Genomic DNA, 19,508 nt, shown 5'->3' on the forward strand with positions numbered 1-19,508 from the left:
GTGGTCCCAGTCAGACTCCTGCCAGTCATTCGGTCTACATTTCCAACTTGGATAGAGTCACAGTGGAATTACTGGGATAAATGATGCAGACTTTTTTTTTTCACTTTTTGTTGTATTAAAATTTTTATTTTTAGAAGGGAAAATGTATACATGGTAAAAAAAAAAAAATCCAGATCGTACAAGATATACACAATGAGAAGGAGGTCTTTCTGACACTGGTTTCCAATTTCCCACTCTGAACCAAAATTACTTTCTTGTGCATGTTTCCCAGAGATAATGGGTGTAAACAACAGTTATATGTCTGTATAATCCACGTTTCTTTAGAAAACTAAAATTGATATACTATAAGCACATCTTTCCCTTTTTTATTGATACATTAGTGACTGAGCACACATGCAATATATCTTGGAGATACTTCCTATCCTTATCACCGCACAGTATTTCTTGTTAAGGATGGACAATAATTTAATAATTTAACTAGTGGGGCTTCCCTGGTGGCTCAGACAATAAAGAATCTGCTTGCAATGCAGGAGACCCGGGTTCTGTCCCTGGGTTGGGAAGATCCCCTGGAAAAGGGAATGGCTACCCACTCCAGTATTCTTGCCTGGATAATTCCATGAACAGAGGAGTCTGGTGGGCTATAGTCTGTGGGATCGCAAAGAGTCAAACATAACTGAGCGACAAACAATTTCACTTTTCATGGGTGTTTTGAAGATGTTTGATGCATATCAATGAATCAGCAGAAGTGAGCTCTGGTTTACAACGAGAAGTCCTTTAAACCCAGCTAATCAGTGAAACCAGGATTAAAATCCAGATCAGCTCAAAGCCATGCTATGTCTGCACAGATGTTCAAAGACCAACAGCCCTGGAGAGGGAGTCAGTTGCTGGAGAATACCCTCCTCATACCTCCCAGAGAAGGTTGGACTTAAAAATATGTGTGAGAAGTAAGGCCCATCATTTTTTAAAACAATTGTTAGGCTACCAGCCAGATAATTGTATCCTCTATAGCAAGTGCTTGCAATGCAGAGTGGACGGTCCGCCCATGGCAGCATGAGAATGGGCCTGCTCCACCTAAAGATACTCAAGTTCAAGCACATTATTAACTATGCTGAGCAACGTCAGCTTGAGACCGTCTCGGTGGCAACGAGATCAAACTGTGCAATACAGAGCAGAAAGAGCAAGCCCTGTGCGCACATGTGGCTGGATTTCTGGTTAGGTGGACAGGACCTCCATCAGAGCCCTGAGGATCTTCTTGAGATCCTCTCCGATATGGTATGGAGAGGAAGCAACACTGCTGAAGGCCTTCCCAAAGTGGCAGGGAGAGCGGAACATGGCCTGCAGAGGACCTTCTTGGGGGGACAGAGCTTATCTTTGTCCCGTGCCCCCTGCAGCGGAAGAGAAGAGTCCTAACCACTGGACCACCAAGGAATTCCCCAAACTGCTGGGACTTCTGACGGATTACTTCTGTTTTTTTTTTAAAGTGTCTATGTTATCCCTTGTCACAAAAGTTTTATCTTCTTCCAAGACATGTTAGAGAGGACTACTTTAATCTGCGAAGCTGGGGAACCTGGAGAGCAGTACTGTAGACAGAGCATCTTTGTTCATATGATTACAAAATATCAAAATGCCTATGACTGGATGAAAAGGCGCATTCAGAGACATCCTTCTTAACTCCAAATTCCCTGATATACTGCTAGAACTGACAACTATTTCTGCCTGAGGGTTAGTATCCAAGTTGAACTGTGACTATGTAAGTCACATCTGTCAGCTCCTTGGGGTTGTATGGAGCCTACAGGTGCTGGGCGGAAGGTCCTGAGCAAGTGTGTACAGGCCCTTCTGCCTTCTCATCTCTGGCCTCCTTCTTCCATCCCCAGTCCTTCCAGCTCCACAGAGATCAAAGCCGATCCCTCGACCGTACAAAGCCATTGATGGAAAAGCCGCAGTGATGCGGCAGCTCTTTGCTGACTGGGGCTGGGAGTGGTGCCAGGCCAGAGATTTTAAAAGGGAAAGCTTCCAAAGGCTGGATTAAGCCTCTGGAGCAGACGTTGCCTGTGGCTCGCCAGCATTCCGAGAGCTAGACGGGCGGCGGGCATGGATGGGGATTCAGCTAGCTCACAACACTGTTGAGTAAAGACCTGGAGAGTCTGTTCTAAAAGGAGAGGCCAAGGAAGGGTCAGGTGTCAGGGGTCTCCAGGCGAGCCCCGCTCAGTGCCTTCAGAGACTGGCATCACAGTGACTCGTTTCAGACAGAAAGGGCACAGAACAGGTGTTCCCATGAGTGCCTCCCCAACACCCCACCCACATGGCACTCCATGGATATCATTCCTTCTTGCAGTTTTATACGCAGCCTCCGCATTTGGAAATGGGGAACAACTGAATGCCTGAAGTTTGCCAAGGAGTGAGACTTTGATAAACAGTAGAAATAATGTAGGGACATATCCATAAACCATGGTATAGTTTTATTTCTTTTTGGCCGTGCTGTGCAGCAAGTGGGATCTTAGATCCCCGACCAGTGATCGAACCCTCATGCCTATAGAGGAAGTATGGAGTCTTGACCACTGGACCACCAAAGAAGTCCCATAAATCATGGTTTTGTACACAGAACACAGCAGCTCAGACAGAGCTGATCTTGCCCTTTGGAATAGGTGAATGAGGGACCAGAGAGGTGTGCCAACCAGAAGACATCTCTCTCCACCAGCATGTTCCCATGCCTGAAATTCCACCACTGCCAGTTGGTAGCACTGGGTGGCCGTATCAGGTCAAAGAAGACCCAAAAAGAGAGGCCAGGAGGCTGAAAAAGATGTGGGGAAAGATACACTTTGCCGACTGCGCTGATCTGCTTAAGGGCAGCTTTGGGACAAAGACACGTTATCCCACGGTGCACACAACTGAACGGCTGAACAGAAACAGCACAGAACAGATACCGGACTTGGGAGTCAGGTACACCACCGTTTGAATCCTGCCTCTGACAATTCCTGGCTCAAGTAACTGACTTTGAGCCTGTCACTTGACTTTTCTGAGCCCCTACTTTTCCATTGCTGAAGCAGGGAACTGACTCCTGCCTCACAGGATTGCCATGAATGTGAACATGCCCTTTTACGGAGACCCTGAGCACACGTGTAATTTATCAGTAGTGGCAGCCCAAACATCCGTGGCACTGTTGTGGACGGGATGTTCGACTTGCCTCGCAGATTCTCTCTGCTGTGATCGCTCTTCTCAGCCCAAGTCCCCTGCTTATTCTTGGGCAGTTCCTTCCGAAGCTGTGGTGACCTTCCATGCAAGCTATTGAGAGGCTGGTGTTAGAATTTCACTCAAGTTTTCCAAAGGTATTTGCATTTTGAGGCCAATTTTCCTTTGCCATGTTTCCCCCCCCCCCCCCCCCCGCCCACTTATCTTCGGCCTTGGGGAGAAGGTTTCCATCTTTCTGAAATTAATCTTTGTATGGAAGAGTTTCTTACCACCAAGACAGATCTAGGCCTGCCTGCCCCCCCCCCCCCCGCCGCCCCCCCCCGCCCCCCCCCCTCCCGCCCGCAACCTCCGCATACACACATTTGCAAAGGAGGGCAGGATAGAGGAGGAAGAGGCAGAGAAAAGTTGGAGTGAAGTTAGGAAAACAAATGATGTGAAAGCAGCAAATAGAGAAGGTGCAGGGAAATAGAGGGCAGAGGAAGAGGTCCTTGAACCTGGAGGGTCTCTTCCTGAGTAACCGTGGGAGCCAGCAGTCCCTGTGAACAGGCTTTCTCCCAGCGCCTCCTGTCCCCACCAGAGCAGCCTGCCTCCATGGAGCTGTGCAGGGCCTGCCTGCCTGTGGATTCTAAATTCAACTCCTAGTGCCCCCAGAGTCTTCTAGCTCTCTCTCTCTTTTTTTCCCCCAACTGTTGCATAGGGAATGCCAGATCTTAGTTCCCCAACCAGGGATCGAACCCATGCCCCCTGCAGTGGAAGTACAGAGTCTTAACCATTGGCCCACCAGGGAAGTCCCTAGTTCTCCTTTCCGCAGGCCTTCCTGCTGCCTCTGAGAGGCCTGTGGGTTCTCCTGGTAACCGCTCTCTCACTAAGCCCCATTGCCTGCACCAGCCAGTGTGGGGTCGGGTTCCTGGGTGTGCAGCCTGGGTGGTTATAACAGGTCCTATGCTCAGAAAGAGCATTAAATCTGCTTTGATTTAATGCTCTTTTTCTGTCTCCATCTTGAAACTTCTAATAATTTAATCTTTGAAATGGGTAAGTGTTTTGTAAGTGAAGTCCAATGACTTGATGGAGCATACCTGAGACAAGACCCCAGGCGGGCAGGCAACAGGAACACAAGGCTTAGTGGCCCTGCAAGTATATGCATGCCTGGCAAAGTCTAGGGGACCACTGGGCCCCAGTGTGGCCCAGTCAGACCTGGACCCATACTGGTGGCAGTGACAGTGGCGGCGGCAGAAACCACAGGAGCGGGGGGTGGGGGGTGGGGGGTGGGGGTGGAGGGGCTCACAGGAAGGCAGCACCCGATACCCCCGGGGGGCCTGCTTCTGCCCCTGGAGCCCATCCTTGCAGTGTCTGGACAACTCTTGGATCTGAGCTCCCAGAAAAGAATTGCTGGCCTTCAGGCAGTAAATTTTGTCAATAAATTATTACAAAATAATGGCATATATATAGATATTATAATAGAGCATATCAAGGAATTATTAGAATTCTTCAAGGAGTTTAGATAATCTTCAAGAACTACTACAAAATTACAAAGCAAATATTCACAGGCTTACAAAGAGAAATTAGATTCAAATTGAATTTTTTCATTCAATGGAAAAGAACACTATATTCATATGAAGCTTGAATTAAACCAGTTATTAACAAGCAAGGTGACTTCAAAATTAAGTTTTCTTGTCATTTAAGATACAATGAAAGAGTGCATAAATAGGTGTTTTAAATTACATGCCAAAAATGAGGCCACTTTCAGTTTCGTATTTGACCTCAAGGTACAGAAATAGTCAAAGGAAACATTAAAGAGGCATGGTGTAAATTTATGTTTAAAACCAAATTCAAACTTACATGAAACTGGCTTGTATGAAGAATTAAATCTGCCTAGAAAGATTGTTCCATGGAAATCATCAGATCTAAATGTACCAAAATTTATATTTTGAAATAATTTGTTAAAAATGTATTCACAGGCCATAAAATATTCTTAACAGCTTCAGTAACAGCTGCATCCGCAGAAAACTCCTTCTCAAAATAAAAAATTATTGAAAATATTTACTATCTTACATTTGCAAGGGCAACTAACGTCACTCTCCATTATACTGACTGAAAATAAAGTTGTGAAAATTATAAATTTTGGTGACCTAATAAATGAACTTGCAGATAAACAAGGCAGAAAATGCTTATGCTCAATCAAGATCTAACATTAATGAATTATCACTATATATTGCATTATATCTAGATAGCATATTAAAAAGCAGAGACATTACTTGCCAACAAAGGTTCGTCTAGTCAAGGCTATGGTTTTTCCAGTGGTCATGTATGGATGTGAGAGTTGGACTGTGAAGAAAGCTGAGCGCCAAAGAATTAATGCTTTTGAACTGTGGTGTTGGAGGAGACTCTTGAGAGTCCCTTGGACTGCAAGGAGATCCAACCATCCATTCTGAAGATCAGTCTGGAATATTCATTGGAAGGACTGATGCTGAAGCTGAAACTCCAATACTTTGGCCATCTGATGTGAAGAACTGACTCATTGGAAAAGACCCTGATGCTGGGAAAGATTGAAGGCAGGAGGAGAAGGGGACGACAGAGGATGAGCTGGTTGGATGGCATCACCGACTCAATGGACATGAGTTTGAGTAAACTCTGGGAGTTGGTGATGGACAGGGAGGCCTGGTGTGCTGCAGTCCATAGGGTCGCAAAGAGTCAGACATGACTGAACAACTGGACTGAACTGAACTGATTGCATTATATAAAATATGACACCAAAAATACTTTTTTACAATTTGTTAGTTTGTTACTTATGTATCTTTATTACCCCCGATAGATTCCATAAGTAATAAAAATATTTGTAAAGGCAGAACTTTTACATTCTAGTACCTTTAGTGGCATGTTTTTCTTGCTTTTTGAACAGGGACTCCCACATTTTCATTTTGTACTGGGCCCTACAAATTACGCAGTCTTCCCTGCTCAGTACCTTGAAGGCTCTCTAAATTTCAGCAAAGCCCATAGACATATAAACTCCACATTTTAAGAGTTTCTCCAGACTCCAGATCAGAGGATTTCAACCAAGAGCGATTTTGTCCCTCCTTCAGGGGACATGTGGCAGTATCTGAAGACATTTTTTTAATCATCACAAATGGGGGGCTGTGGGCTTCCCTGGTGGTGCTAGTGATAAAGAATCCACCTGCCAGTGCAGGAGACGTGGTTCAATCCCTGGGTTGGGAAGATCCCCTGGAGAAGGGCATGGCAACCCACTCCAGTATTCTTGCCTGGAGAAACCCATGGACAGAGGGGCCTGGCAGGCTACAATCCATAAGGTCACAAGGAGTTGGACACGACTGAAGCAACTTAGCACAGAACTCTAGGGCACTGCTATCAGCATCTAGAGAGTATAGGTCAAGGATGCTGCAATATCCCACAATGTTCGGGACAGCTCCCCACAGCAAAGAATTATCCGGTCCACAATACCAATAGTGGGGCAGTTGAGAAACTCCTATCTGGGGTCTCCATGTGTGATTCTGGATCAGCAGAACAGCATCCCTGGTGGGTTTGAAATGCAAACTCTCAGGCTCCACCCCAGACCTGCTAAGCCAGGATCTGCGCTTTTAACAAGATAGCCAGGTGATTCGTGTGCACAGAGAAGTTTGAGAAGCACTGAGCTAGAGGACATGAATGGTGTATTTTAGACATGTGAAAAGAGCTGAGAAGCTGTCTCTGAACCCTTCAGTCGTGCCAGGTTAGACCAGCCCTGCAAGGACTCCAAGGACTATGCTGCTCCTGCCACTTTATTGTCTCTTCTTGTTCATCTCCTGAGCCCCAGTCCCCAGACGTGTGATAGATAATCCCAGAGGCAAGGACACTGTGGTCAGGGTCTGACAGCACCTCAGTCCTGGCAGTCGCTCTGATTTTAGACTATCTCAAGTCAAGCAAGTATGCAGAGAAAGACAGCAGGCTGATCTCAGACCTGGGAACTTCCAAGTTCTGGCCTGGCTTCCAGCTGGTCCCAGGCCACCCCCTGTTGCAGTGGCCCAAGGACTCTGCCGCAGGCCTCTATGTCCTAGCGACTGGTCCTCAGGCACGCCCCTGCTTCAGACCACAGCCACTAAACACACCGTTTCCTTCTCCAGTGAAATGTCCTTTCTCTCTCTCTTTTTTTTCTAACTTTTATAGTTATTTATTTTTGGCTGTGCTGGGTCTTCATTGCTGCATGTGGGCTTTCTCTAGCTGCAGCGAGTAGGGGCTACTCCACGTTGCAGTGTGCAGGCTTCTCACTGCGGTGGCGTCTCTAGTTTGTGGAGCACAGGCTTTAGGCTCGAGGGCTTCAATAATTGTGGTGCATGGGCTTAGCTGCTTCGTGGCATGTGGGATCTTCCCAGACCAGGAATAGAACCTGGGTCCTCCTGCACTGGCAGGCAGATTCTTAGCCACTGGACCGCCAGGGAAATCCCTATCCTTTCCCTCTTTATTTGCCTCCCAACAAGCATTCAAGGTGGCTTCCCAGGTGGCTCAATGGTAAAGAATCTGCCTGCCAATGCAGGAGATGCAGGAGACACGGGTTCAATCCCTGGGTCTGAACGATCCCCTGGAGAAGGAAATGGCAGCCCATTCCAGTATTCTTGCCTGGAAAATTCCACAGACAAAGGAGCCTGGCAGGCTATATATAGTCCAAGGGGTCGCAAAGAGTCAGACATGACTAAGCATGCCTGCAATGAGCATTCAAGACTCACTCACCTGCTTATCCTGGAGACTTTTCATTTTCCTTGGGGTTCCCATAGCTACCAGCAGCCATATCTATGACAGTGGCCCCAAGCTCCAGGGTCCTCGAGACAGGGGGAAGTAAATGAAGGCCAGGTGGAGGCTGTGGCAGATGCAGAACTCTCAACCAGACACACAAACACAGGCCCAGTGTGTACACAGCTTTGGATTTTAAAAGAGAAGCAGAAAGTCTTGCTTTTTATGCGAAATATCCTTTTCAAATACTAGTAACTAAATTAAAAAATTAAAACAAACCGAAGGCTGACCACACTCCTCTACAGGAGGCTAGCATCGCCGATAGGCAATTTGCTAGTCTATGTAAACACTTGTTATCTTGTTTTGTCACTATCTGTGGACATCTTTGTCTTCCCACTCAGCCTGGTAGCAACCTGAGGGTGAGGCCTGAAACAAGTTGTCCTTAACATATGGTGGGTGAGTAAATGAATGAATGAATGCTGCTGCTACTTCATGTAAGCCGTGGTCATCTGGTGGGTTTAAAACCATGGTTCATTATGGGCAGTGTCACCTCCTAGGAGTTGTTTGGACAACTGTGAAGGTATTTTTGGTTGTTATAAAGATTAACAGTACCATTGGCATTTAATGGGTGGGGGTACTCAGAATAACATGGATGGATGTATGGATGAGAGAGCTGAACCATAAAGAAAGCTGAGTGCCAAGGAATTGATGCTTTCAAACTGTGGTGTTGGAGAAGACTCTTGAGAGTCCCTTGGACTACAAGGAGATCAAACCAGTCCATCCTAAAGGAAATCAGTCCTGAATATTCATTGGAAGGACTGATGCTGAAGCTGAAACTCCAATACTTTGGCCACCTGATGCGAAGAACTGACTCACTGGGAAACACCCTGATGCTGGGAAAGATAGAAGGCAGGAGGAGAAGGGGATGAGATGGTTGGATGGTATCACCAACTCGATGGACATGAGTTTAAGCAAGCTCCGGGAGATGGTAAAGGACAGGGAAGCCTGGTGTGCTGCAGTCCATGGGGTCACAAAGAGTCGGACACGACCGAGGGACTGAACAGCAAGTCAGAATGATGAAAGTAATTTTAAGCACTTATTTTGTGCTCACTGTGTGCCAGACTCTCTTCCAGGTATTTTATTGAAAGGAACTTATTTAATCCTTATGACAGTCTTACAAGGTAGATACTGTCATCATACCCATTTCACAGTTGGCAAGGTGGGTGAGGGGAGGCTAGTAGGTTGGCAGCGGACAGAGCAGCCTTGCATCGTAAGAAACTGCAGTTTCTTGGATGCTCCATTGAATGCTTATGCAGGAAAAAAAAAGCCTCTGTTTATGACCATCAGAAATACAACAATCACATAAATGAAGAGTTTTATTTTTACTAACTGCTGAAAAGAGCTCACCATTTCATAAAAATCAACAGGTAGCAACATTGCTCAAGGCATTTGGGTCTCTAAACCCATATCCCTACATCCATCTGTGTTCACAGTTACCAAAGTTATGATGATTCTAGATGCAAGCACTGGATTGATTGATTTTTTCTATTAGTAAACTTGGTATTGAATAACTATGAACTTCAAAGAAGTGAACGAATCATAAGTATACACCTCATGAGCTTTTGCAAAATGAACACTTGTGTAACCAGGACTCAGATCAAGAAACAGAATGTTCTTAGCACTCCGTAAGTCCCTTCTAGTCACAATGCACCCTAAAGGTAACTAGCGACCATCCTGACTTCTAACACCTGACATTCATTTTGCCTATATATCTTTGAACTTTATATAAATGAAATCAGGTAGTATATGCTTCTTTAGTGTCTGGCTTCTTTTAAAATTGTGATTCAGCCACATGGTTGTGTGAACTGAAAGTCTGTTCATTCTTGTCATTGCGTAGTATTCCATTGATGGACATACCACGCGGATCTATCCCTTCTGCTGTAGGTGGACTTTTGAGTTGTTTCCAGTTTTGTGCTATTGCAGATAATGATGCTGTGAATATTCTTTTGATAGCTGTCTTTTGGTAACATGTATACATTTAATTTCTGCAAGTATGTGCGTAGGAAGTTTATGGTATCTGTGATTTTCATCTCATAGTAGGAAGTTGTTGTTCAGTCATTAAGTCTTGTCCGACTTTTTGCGACACCATGGACTGCAGCACGACAGGCTTCCCTGCCCTTCACTATCTCCCGGAGTTTGCTCAAACTCATGTCCATTGTGTTGATGATGCCATCCAGCCGTCTCATCCTCTGTCACGCCTTTTTCCTGCCTTCAATCTTTCCAGCATCAGGGTCTTTTCCAGTGAGTTGGCTCTTTGCATCAGGTGGCCAAAGTATTAGCAGTAAGAGGGTGTTACAAAATACTATCCAAAGGAGGTATCGGTTTGAGGGAACAGTTGAGACTCTCTGGTTTGAAGCAGAGGCTCTGTCCATGGCCCATTTTCTGTCCCACAGAGATTGTCCCTGCTGCCATGTGCTTCCTGCTAGGGAGTGCTGTGGCTGAGCTCTGAGGAGGGAGTCAGAGAATCTTGTCTGAGAATCAGTCTGAGAATCTTGTCGTAAGACTAAAGGGCCGGGACTTCCCTGGCAGTCCACTGGTTACGACTTTGTGCTGCCAATGCAGGGGGCATGGGTTTGATCCCTTCTGGGGAAACAAGATGCTGCATGCTACTGCTGCTGCTGCTGTTAAGTCGCTTAAGTCGTGTCCAACTCTGTGGGACCCCATAGACGGCAGCCCACCAGGTTCCCCCGTCCCTGGGATTCTCCAGGCAAGAACACTGGAGTGGGTTGCCATTTCCTTCTCCAATGCATGAAAGTGAAAAGTGAAAGGGAAGTCGCTCAGTCGTGTCCGACTCTTCGAGACCCCATGGACTGCAGCCTACCAGGCTCCTCCGTCCATGGGATTTTCCAGACAAGAGCACTCCCCACCAAAATTAAATTAATTAAAAATAAACAAATAAATAAAAGACTGAAGGGCAGAGACCTGCATTCTCACTTCCACCACTAGAGGCCAGGCATTCACAAGGGACAGGGACTGGCGGCCCCTCTTCATTCAACCTTCCTTTCAGGTTCCTGTCCCTTCATCCCTGGTAACTGGGGATCCAACTCTGCCAGGGGAATTTAAACAAAATCTTCTTAGTGCACCTCAGAGGAGGCAACGGAATCAACACACTGTGGGGGCATCAAATCTTTTCCACCCAGCCTTCTCTGTAAAATGGAGACTCTCTAGGGTCTGGCTGTCTCTTAGGGGTAACCCATGTTCTCTGTCACTCACTGGCTTTAATGGGAAGTGTATCCAACCCTGGGCCATCTCTGCTGGATTCACTGTTCCTACATGGTGACTTCTATAGACACACACATGCTGGTAAATGTTTACCAACTTGTTCTGGGAGTTGGGGGGTAATTTGTAGTGTTTACTAATTTCTGTGATGTAAATACTTTCACTATGTCTGATTTCAGTTATTAATGAGATGTCACTGAACCTGGAATTGGGAAGAGATGCTAAATAGCATAGTCGTCATCACGCATATGTGCTCAGTCGTGTCTGACTCTTCGCAACCCCATGTACTGTAGCCTGCCAGGCTTCTCTGTCCATGGGATTCTCCAGGCAAGAATACTGGAGTGGGTTGCCATTTCCTCCTCCAGGGGATCTTACTGACCCAGAGATCGAACCCCTGACTCCTGAAGCTCCTGCATTGCAGACAGATTCTTTACCTGCAGAGCCACTGGGGAAGTCCAAATAGCATAATATGATATAGTATTTCCAACATACATGCATAATAGATGTAAATAAACTTGAAAGCGTAGATAAGAGTACAATGTAGTAAAATTAGGAAGTGATATGTTTTGAGTGTGTGTTAGTTTAAAACTTTTGTTTTAGTGTAGTGTAAATGCCATTATTTGGAGAAGGCAATGGCACCCCACTGCAGTACTCTTGCCTGGAAAATCCAATGGACAGAGGAGCCTGGTGGGCTGCCGTCCATGGGGTCGCTAAGAGTTGGACACAACGGAAGCAACTTAGCAGCAGCAGCAGCTTTCTTTACAGTCCAACTCTCACATCCATACACAACTACTGGAAAAACCATAGCTTTGACTAGGCAGCCCTTTGTTGGCAAAGTAATGTCTCTGCTTTTTAATATGCTGTCTAGGTTGGTCATAACTTTTCTTCCAACGAGCAAGGAGCTTTCATTTTATGGCTGCAGTCACCATCTGCAGTGATTTTGGAGCCTCCCCAAAAAAGTCTGTCACTGTTTCCACTGTTTCCCCATTTATTTGCCAGAAGTGATGGTACTAGATGCCATGATCTTACTTTTCTGAATGTTGAGTTTTAAGCCACCTTTTTCACTCTCCTTTTTCACTTTCATCAAGAGGGTCTTTAGTTCTTCTTTGCTTGGTGATGTCATCTACATATCTGAGGTTATTGATATTTCTCCTGGCAATCTTGATTCCAGCTTGTGCTTCATCCAGCCCAGTGTTTCTCATGATGTACTCTGCATATAAGTTAAATAAGCAGGGTGACAATATACAGCCTTGACATACTCCTTTCCTTGTTTGGAACTAGTCTGTTGTTCCATGTCCAGTTCTAACTGTTGCTTCCTGACCTGAATACAGATTTCTCAAGAGGCGGGTCAGGTGGTCTGGTATTCCCATCTCTTTAAGAATTTTCCACAGTTTGTTGTGGTCCACACAGTCAAAGGCTTTGGCATAGTCAATAAAGGAGAAGTAGATGTTTTTCTAGAACTCTCTTGCTTTTTCCATGATCCAGCGGATGTTGGCAATTTGATCTCTGGTTCCTCTGCCTTTTCTAACAGGTTTCTCAGGAGGCAGGTAAGGTGGTCCAGTATTCCCACCTCTTTAAGAATTTTCCAGTTTGTTAGAGGAGGAAATTGAGCAGGGAGGGAGGGTGTCCAACTTCTGCAGTGAGTCTGGATCTCGGATGTTAAAAAACAAAATTCAACCCAATAACTTTGAAGATCTAATTGACTTTATTCAATGGTTCAGGAATCAGGGAGAACCCCATCTAGCAACTATAAGGGCACTCAGAGGGGCTGTACAAAATGGAAGGTTTTTTACAGGAAAAAGGGTGGGGCAAGGGACCTATTGTTAAAAGAAATGAAAGTTGGGGGGTGGGGGGGAGAAGTGCCAAGGGTTTTACTATGTAGATGGTTTCTTCTTCTCTTCGGGAATGGAGAGGGTCCCTGTGACAGATTATTATGTGACAGCTTCTCATTGGTGCCAACCAGAAAATTCCAAACTCGTTAAGATTACATTTATGGTAAAGATTGAAACTGCAATTGGGCTCGGTATTAAATCTAGCTTTGGAATCATGGGCTTTAGCACAAGTGACGCCATTTTGGGCCTGTGGGTTTTCTCTTTAACAGAACTTAGGGAGCAAAGAAGGCAGAACAAGGACAGACTTATGGAAAAGGAAGCAGCAGCGGTAATGCAGGCCCCAGAATGGGAGGGTTTCCTTGCTGCTGCTGCCAAGTCGCTTCAGTCCTGTCCAACTCTTAGCGACCCCATGGACTGCAGCCTACCAGGCTCCTCTGTCCATGGGATTTTCCAGGCAAGAGTACTGGAGTGGGGTGCCATTGCCTTCTCCAGGGTTTCCTTGGGATAGGTGTGTATGCTTGGTGGTGGACATTCTGCTTGCTTTGTTTGAACTACCTCAAACATTTGACTTGTTAATCACAGCACTTTTTTAGAGAAGCTAGCAGAATTGGGCTGGGTGAGAGACCCTGAGAACCTGCCTGACCCAAGTTGCAGCAGAGGCTCTGAGTCCAAGCCCAGACTCTGGCACTGCCTATCAAGTAGGAACGCCTCAACATTAATTGAGCACCCCTGAGACAAGTATTGTTCAAGACCCTGGGACGCAAAGATATAAAATCAAAACTTTTTGTCATTAAGGGGTTATTCTCTGGTGGCGCAGTGATAAAGAATCTGCCTGCGCATAGAGGAGATAAGATTTCATCCCAGGGTTGGGAAGATCTTCCTGGAGAAGGAAATGGCAACCCACTTCAGTATTCTTGCCTGGGAAATCCCATGGACAGAGCAGCCTGGTGGGCTTCAGTGCATGGGGTTGCAAGAATGGGACACGACTTAGCTACTAAAACAACAACAATAAAGCCCTGTAAACACAAGCAGAGGACTTATCTCCTATGGCCGCAGGGGGACCACCTATATATAGAGAGAGATGCTATAACTATAAAGTGCTCAAACTGGTTGCATACTGTATGTTGGAAAATAGCCCTGGGAGACAAAGCTCAGGCTGGGAAATAAAGCCAGGAGTGCGGCGGGGTACTATAGCCGACTCTGACAGCCCTCGCGCTGAACTTGTTTTCTGAACTTTGAGATCCGTTGCGTGCGTTTAGAATGCCGAGGAATCCCTTTTAGGAAAGCCTGTTAAAATAGATTTTTAACACTAACGGCTTAAACACTCCAGTCGTAGCCTTTCTGAATCAGAATGGCTGAACGAGGGACCCTAAATCTGCATTTTTACACCCCTACCCCCGAGACAATCTGATGCTGGTAGGCTTCGCAACAACAACAAAAACAACAGCTTAGCGACGGGCCTGAAGAGAGATTCCTAAGTCCTAAGCTAAGGCAGCAGGAACGAAAGCGCCTAGTCGACCGGAGAGCAAACCAATCCTTTGCAAATAACAGTACTCCAAAAAAATAAATCCTAGCCGAATAATACAAATAATAATACAAACAATAAGAGCAGAAGAACTGAGAGGCTAAGCGCAAAGCCGTCGCAGTCAGCCCGCAACACCTCCTCCCAGTCTACTCTGGCGGAGTCGGCGTGACGGTCCCTTTAAGAACTCCCTTTCTTCCTCTGTCTCGCCTGCCGCGAGGCGTGAGGCGTGCGGGCCGGCCGGCGGCGCGTGCGTGCTGGCAGCCGTCTACCGGCCGGGCCTTTTCCCCAACGGGACGATCGCTGCGGCCGACGCCGGCGCTCGTTACGTGCGCGCGCGTGGCCCCGCCCCTCGCCCGCCCCTTCCCCTCCCCCCTCCGCGGCCTCCCCCGCCCGCGCCGTACAGCTGGCCCAGTGACGCGAGCACTGCCACTGCTGCCGCCGCGGTGTTCCATTCTCCTCAGCCGGCGACAGCCTCGTCCCCCTGCCACCGGCCTCCTCCTCACGCAGCGCCGGCCAGACGACGGCACGCGCGCGGGGGCTCGTCTAGACCCGAGAGGGCTGCGGGCGCGCGCGGGCGACGGAGCGGATCCCAGCGCCGCGGAAGCTGCGAGCGCCCCCCTCCCGGAGGTCGCCGCGCCGTCCCCCCGGTGAGTTGTCACCGCGGCCGGGGGCGCGGCGCGGGGCCGGGCATTGTGTCACAGGAGCGCCCGACCGGGCCGGCTGTCAGGGGCGCGGGGCCGGCGCGCACAGCCCAGGAGGGGGACGGCTTGGGGAGCCCGGGCAGCCGCCCCGAGTCGGCTGCTGTCCGCGCTTCCTGGCCCGGCGCCCCGGGGTGTCACCCCAACTCCCCGGGCGGCGAGCCCCGGTGCTTGGCGTGGGCCGGGAGGGCTGGCGGGGTGGGCTGTGTGCCAAGGCCGGGAGGAGCACCGACCGGCAGGCTTACGGCCGGGAGCTTGGTGGCCGGGACCGGGGCGCGCTGCCCAGGGGCCTCTCCGGTCGTGCGGGGTCGCGCTCCGGACCGGAGTTCAGGGTGGAGACCGCACTTTGCAGGTCGCAGGAGAGGAGGTAGGCAGAGGCTTTCTTTTCTTTATTACTTGTTAACCGTTTTCGCGTCAGGGCCAACGAAAGCGGCGGGTCCCGAGCTGGGGCAGGGTCGGCTTAGCGATGGTGGACTTCGCAGGACAACCTTGGAGCCGAGGTGTGCAAGCCTCGGAGCTTCATGGAGCTCCCGCGTCTCGTCTGGTCTTTAATCTCAAAACTTCATTATTATCCGGGCTGAGACGCACCGAAACCACTTCCTGTTTGTGTATGTAGACTTTTTTTTTTTTTAATTTCTGGTTTTTAGAAGCTCCAAATATTGGTGTCGGTCTGACCCTCCCACAGGGTTGTGACTGTGGGGGCAGCTGAAGTGGGAAAAGTTACCCCGTAAGGGAGGTCAGGAGAAGGAGGTGGTTTGGGGCACCGTGAGACCCAGGAGAAAAGCGTCGAAAACACATCTTTAGCTGGCTCGAGGGAAGTTCAGCAAGGAGGCCTGATGCTGCTGTTCCCATAGAATGTCCTCTGGTGGTAGGTACTTCCTCCGGCTATTTCTCAGATCACTTGCATCCTTATTTCTTTTCTCCAGGGTACACATTGATGGTATGTTTGCACAACATTCACTTGTTCATACATTCTTTCTTTTCTTTAGTTTCACGAAAGTTTTTGTGATATAGGATATATGCCAGGCACTGTGTGCTAGGTATTCGGGTTACTGCAGTGAATAAGACAGAACCCAGCCATTCCTTACAGAGTTCACAGTTTTTAAATCAACTCATTTTGGATTATGTTGTTAATTTTCACTGGTGGCCATTGCTGCTTAAGGAAGTTTTGCCCAGTGTGTTAATAGGGGACAGTACTGGTACAAGACCTGATAAATAGAAATCCCTGTCCACAGAGTGGCTTTTTGGATACTGTAGTAGAAGTGTTCTGTGAAACCAAACCTCACCTACAGCTAGATGGGGCAGGTCCCTGATCAGAGTAAGACATCCCAGGGCTCCCCCACCGCCGCCACCACCACCCTGCAGTGCTTAAACCCTCAGAGCAAACCCTTTGTCAGATGGCAGAGTTCAGCTTATTTGCTTGAGGCTTGCCTGCTCAAAGGTCAGAATTTGGGCAGATAGAAACGAAAGGAAGAAAGGTAGAATGAGCTATTACAGATGCAGGCTGGCAGACGATGAGCCCTCAGCACTTTGTCTGGTCTCCTGGCTGGTCTCCATCATGTGGTGGTTGAACTTGTGCTGTCATGTAATGGTCTCTTCGTAGGGGATTTCCTCCCTTGCGATGGCCAGGGCAGCAATCTCTATAGCTTCCTCCCCACCCCCCATAACACATGTATGCACCCTCCAAAGGGAATTATTCACCTGACTTCTTAAAAGGAAGAACGTATTTTAAGTTTACTGCTACTCAGCATTATGCATTTCCATCCTCCAGGAAAAAAATTTGCCTTATGTTTAAAATGTTTCCTTGTTCTCTTTTTCCACATTCTTAGCTCTTTGATAACCAGATAACTACTGGTATCTGTCTGTGGCCCAGAGAATTATAGTACTGTGTCTTTGAAAAAATTCGTGAGTCATGTAATCTTCCTTATTTCTGTTCCAAAACAGTTGAACTGGGGAGAATGTCTTGAGCAGAGCCTCTTGCAGGCGGAGAAGGAAGGCCAGAGAGCACATGTCCTCGTCTTCCTCTCTAGTTCTCCGTTTACCAAGGGGCGATTTGCAGAGAGGGACATGATGCCTGTGTCCAGGCCTGACATGCCCACTTGGAGGCCTGAATGTCTGCAGACCCACCAGGCCCAGTTGTGTAATTGCCATGCAGGAAGCACTTTCCTGAGCTCCTGAACTGACATGTGATCTCCTAGTGAAAGCTGACTAGCAGGATTCCTTTTCCCTCTTCCATTCTCCTGGACAGTAGGGAAGTCTTGTCTGGGGGTATTCCCTCAGGCAGTAGGAGAAACAGGAGAAGGGACAAGGAGAGGGAGAAGCCCAGTGCCTTTTTTGTTTTTAACTTTGCAGGCAGATACTACTGTGGTACAGACTTGAGTGCAAATTTGCTTCTTGGGTTAAGAGTAAGCATTGGGACAAATGCTTGTATGTTAATAGAGACTCTTTTCTCCTGGTCGAGATGGCTTCAGGCTAGGGTCCACTCACATATCCAACTGTGGTGAGGCTTCACTTAATGGAATGAGTTTAAAAAAAATTAATATTCTTAAGTTACATTGCCACATTGCAGGAAACTTGAAACTAGAGCAGTGAGAAATAAGGCCCATGATATGCCAGTGTTGTTTCCTTATTGGTTGGAATGAAGGCTGCAGCTCGAGGCTGGGGCTGGGGGATATGTGATGGGTGTTGGAAGCTGCTAACAACTATGGATCTGAGACCAAAGAAGCAGTCTCAGGACAGCTCAAGGACCATCCTTGAGCATCAAGACACGTTCACGCCTGCCCTGGCTAGGATTCATGGCAGCAGCCGTTCTACCCTTAGATGGCTATGAGTTCTGGTGTCTCTTTGTAAAATCTTTATCAGAAAAAGTAGAGATGCTGGAAAGAGGCACCTCAGACAAGGGCTAGGTTTTAGCAGCAGAGTCTGTGGGCACCTACGGATGTTTCCCTTTTCTTGTGCTCACCTGTGTCTGTGGTGCTGGCCTTTTTCTTTCCCTCTTAGTTCCTTGGCCTAGAAACCGGCAGGATTCCTCTATTTGCTCTCTGATCGTCTGGTTCATACCTGAGTGTGGAAGTCTCCACTCCTTTGGTAGACTTTGCAGTGGTGCTGAGCTGGGTTGCTGCAGCTGTGGAAGGCCACCTGTGCTGTCGTCAGGGCTAGGGGACGGTTGAGTCTCTGTGAAGGTGCTGGTACAGCAGGAACAGGAAACGCAGCTACTATGGTGAAAACTAAGTGGGTTTCACAGACTCTGTTGTTGCCTGTGATGTATTCTGCCTCCCTGACTCTTCCATCTCAAAAGAGGAAAATAGCCACCCTTGAAACATCAGAAGCTGCGTGCCAAGAATTCATGCAGTCCTCCAGAAACAGGATATTATTGAAGCATTTTTCTCAAGCAGAAACAGATGTAGTTCCCTGTTAGTGTCGCCAGTGTTAGTGGATCCTTATAAAATTACCTGATAGCAGTGTGCCCTTAAGTGTACCCCCCAACATGTATACAAGCATTATTATTATTATTATTATTATTTTTGGCAGAGCCTCATTGCTTAATCTGGGGAAGGTTAGCCTGGGATTCCTGATCAAAGTTAGCCTGGGTTTGTAGATGCAGAGGTTGTGACTGACAGTTCCTTATTACTCAAGAGGATCTTGTGTGGTGAAAAATTTGATGACTCAGGATTCTTTCCTCCTGTAGTTGGTGATTGAACACAGAACCTCAGGGAAGAGACACAGATAGGGGTTTTTTCCCCAATTTACCCTTTCTTTCTGTCCTTTTTTTTTTTTTGTGGAACACTTCACGAATTTGCGTGTCATCCTTGTGCAGGGGCCATGCTAATCTTCTCTGTATAATTTCAGTTTTAGTATGTGTGCTGCTAAAGCACTCTTTCTGTCCGTTTTTAAGAAGGGGAAAGTCTAATCTTTCCAAATCCAGCCTCCTGCCAGCAGTGACTTGCCTTCATTCACAGAAGTTGAAGACTAGAGTGTAAATTGCCCTATATGTAGACTCTCCTTGCTGAAATTTTGGCTAGACTAGGCTAATGATGCGAAGAACTGACTCATTGGAAAAGACCCTGATGCTGGGAAAGATTGAAGGCAAGAGGAGAAGGGGACGACAGAGGATGAGATGGCTGGATGGCATCACTGACTCAATGGACATGAGTTTGAGTAAGCTCCGGGAGTTGGTGATCGACAGGGAAGCCTGGCATGCTGCAGTCCATGGGGTCACAAAGAGTCAGAAACAACTGAGCAACTGAACTGAACTGAGGCCAATGA

General features: G+C 47.4%; 1 protein-coding gene and 1 non-coding gene across 9 annotated transcripts in view; one reads left to right on the plus strand and one right to left on the minus strand.

Annotated features, from left to right (window-relative positions):
- The first annotated feature begins 14,920 nt into the window (after window positions 1-14,920).
- The window catches only part of SUSD6 (sushi domain containing 6), a 95,121-nt gene continuing 90,533 nt past the window's right edge, over window positions 14,921-19,508 (plus strand). For 3 of the 8 annotated variants that reach the window (XM_024998101.2, XM_005212086.5, XM_002690985.6), the window contains exon 1: window positions 14,921-15,191. The gene's annotated coding sequence lies outside the window, so the exon portion shown is untranslated. Of the gene's footprint in view, window positions 15,192-15,264; window positions 15,851-15,872; window positions 16,111-19,508 lie in introns of those variants that run through there. The other 5 variants (XM_059890906.1, XM_005212088.5, XM_059890907.1 and 2 more) reach the window with 4 other exon arrangements.
- LOC112448653 (U6 spliceosomal RNA) lies at window positions 19,015-19,117 on the minus strand. Its single transcript, XR_003037027.1, has one exon. It is a non-coding gene; the product is annotated as a U6 spliceosomal RNA (small nuclear RNA).

This window comes from Bos taurus, chromosome 10 (assembly GCF_002263795.3).
Source record: "Bos taurus isolate L1 Dominette 01449 registration number 42190680 breed Hereford chromosome 10, ARS-UCD2.0, whole genome shotgun sequence".
Taxonomy (NCBI): Eukaryota; Metazoa; Chordata; class Mammalia; order Artiodactyla; family Bovidae; genus Bos; species Bos taurus.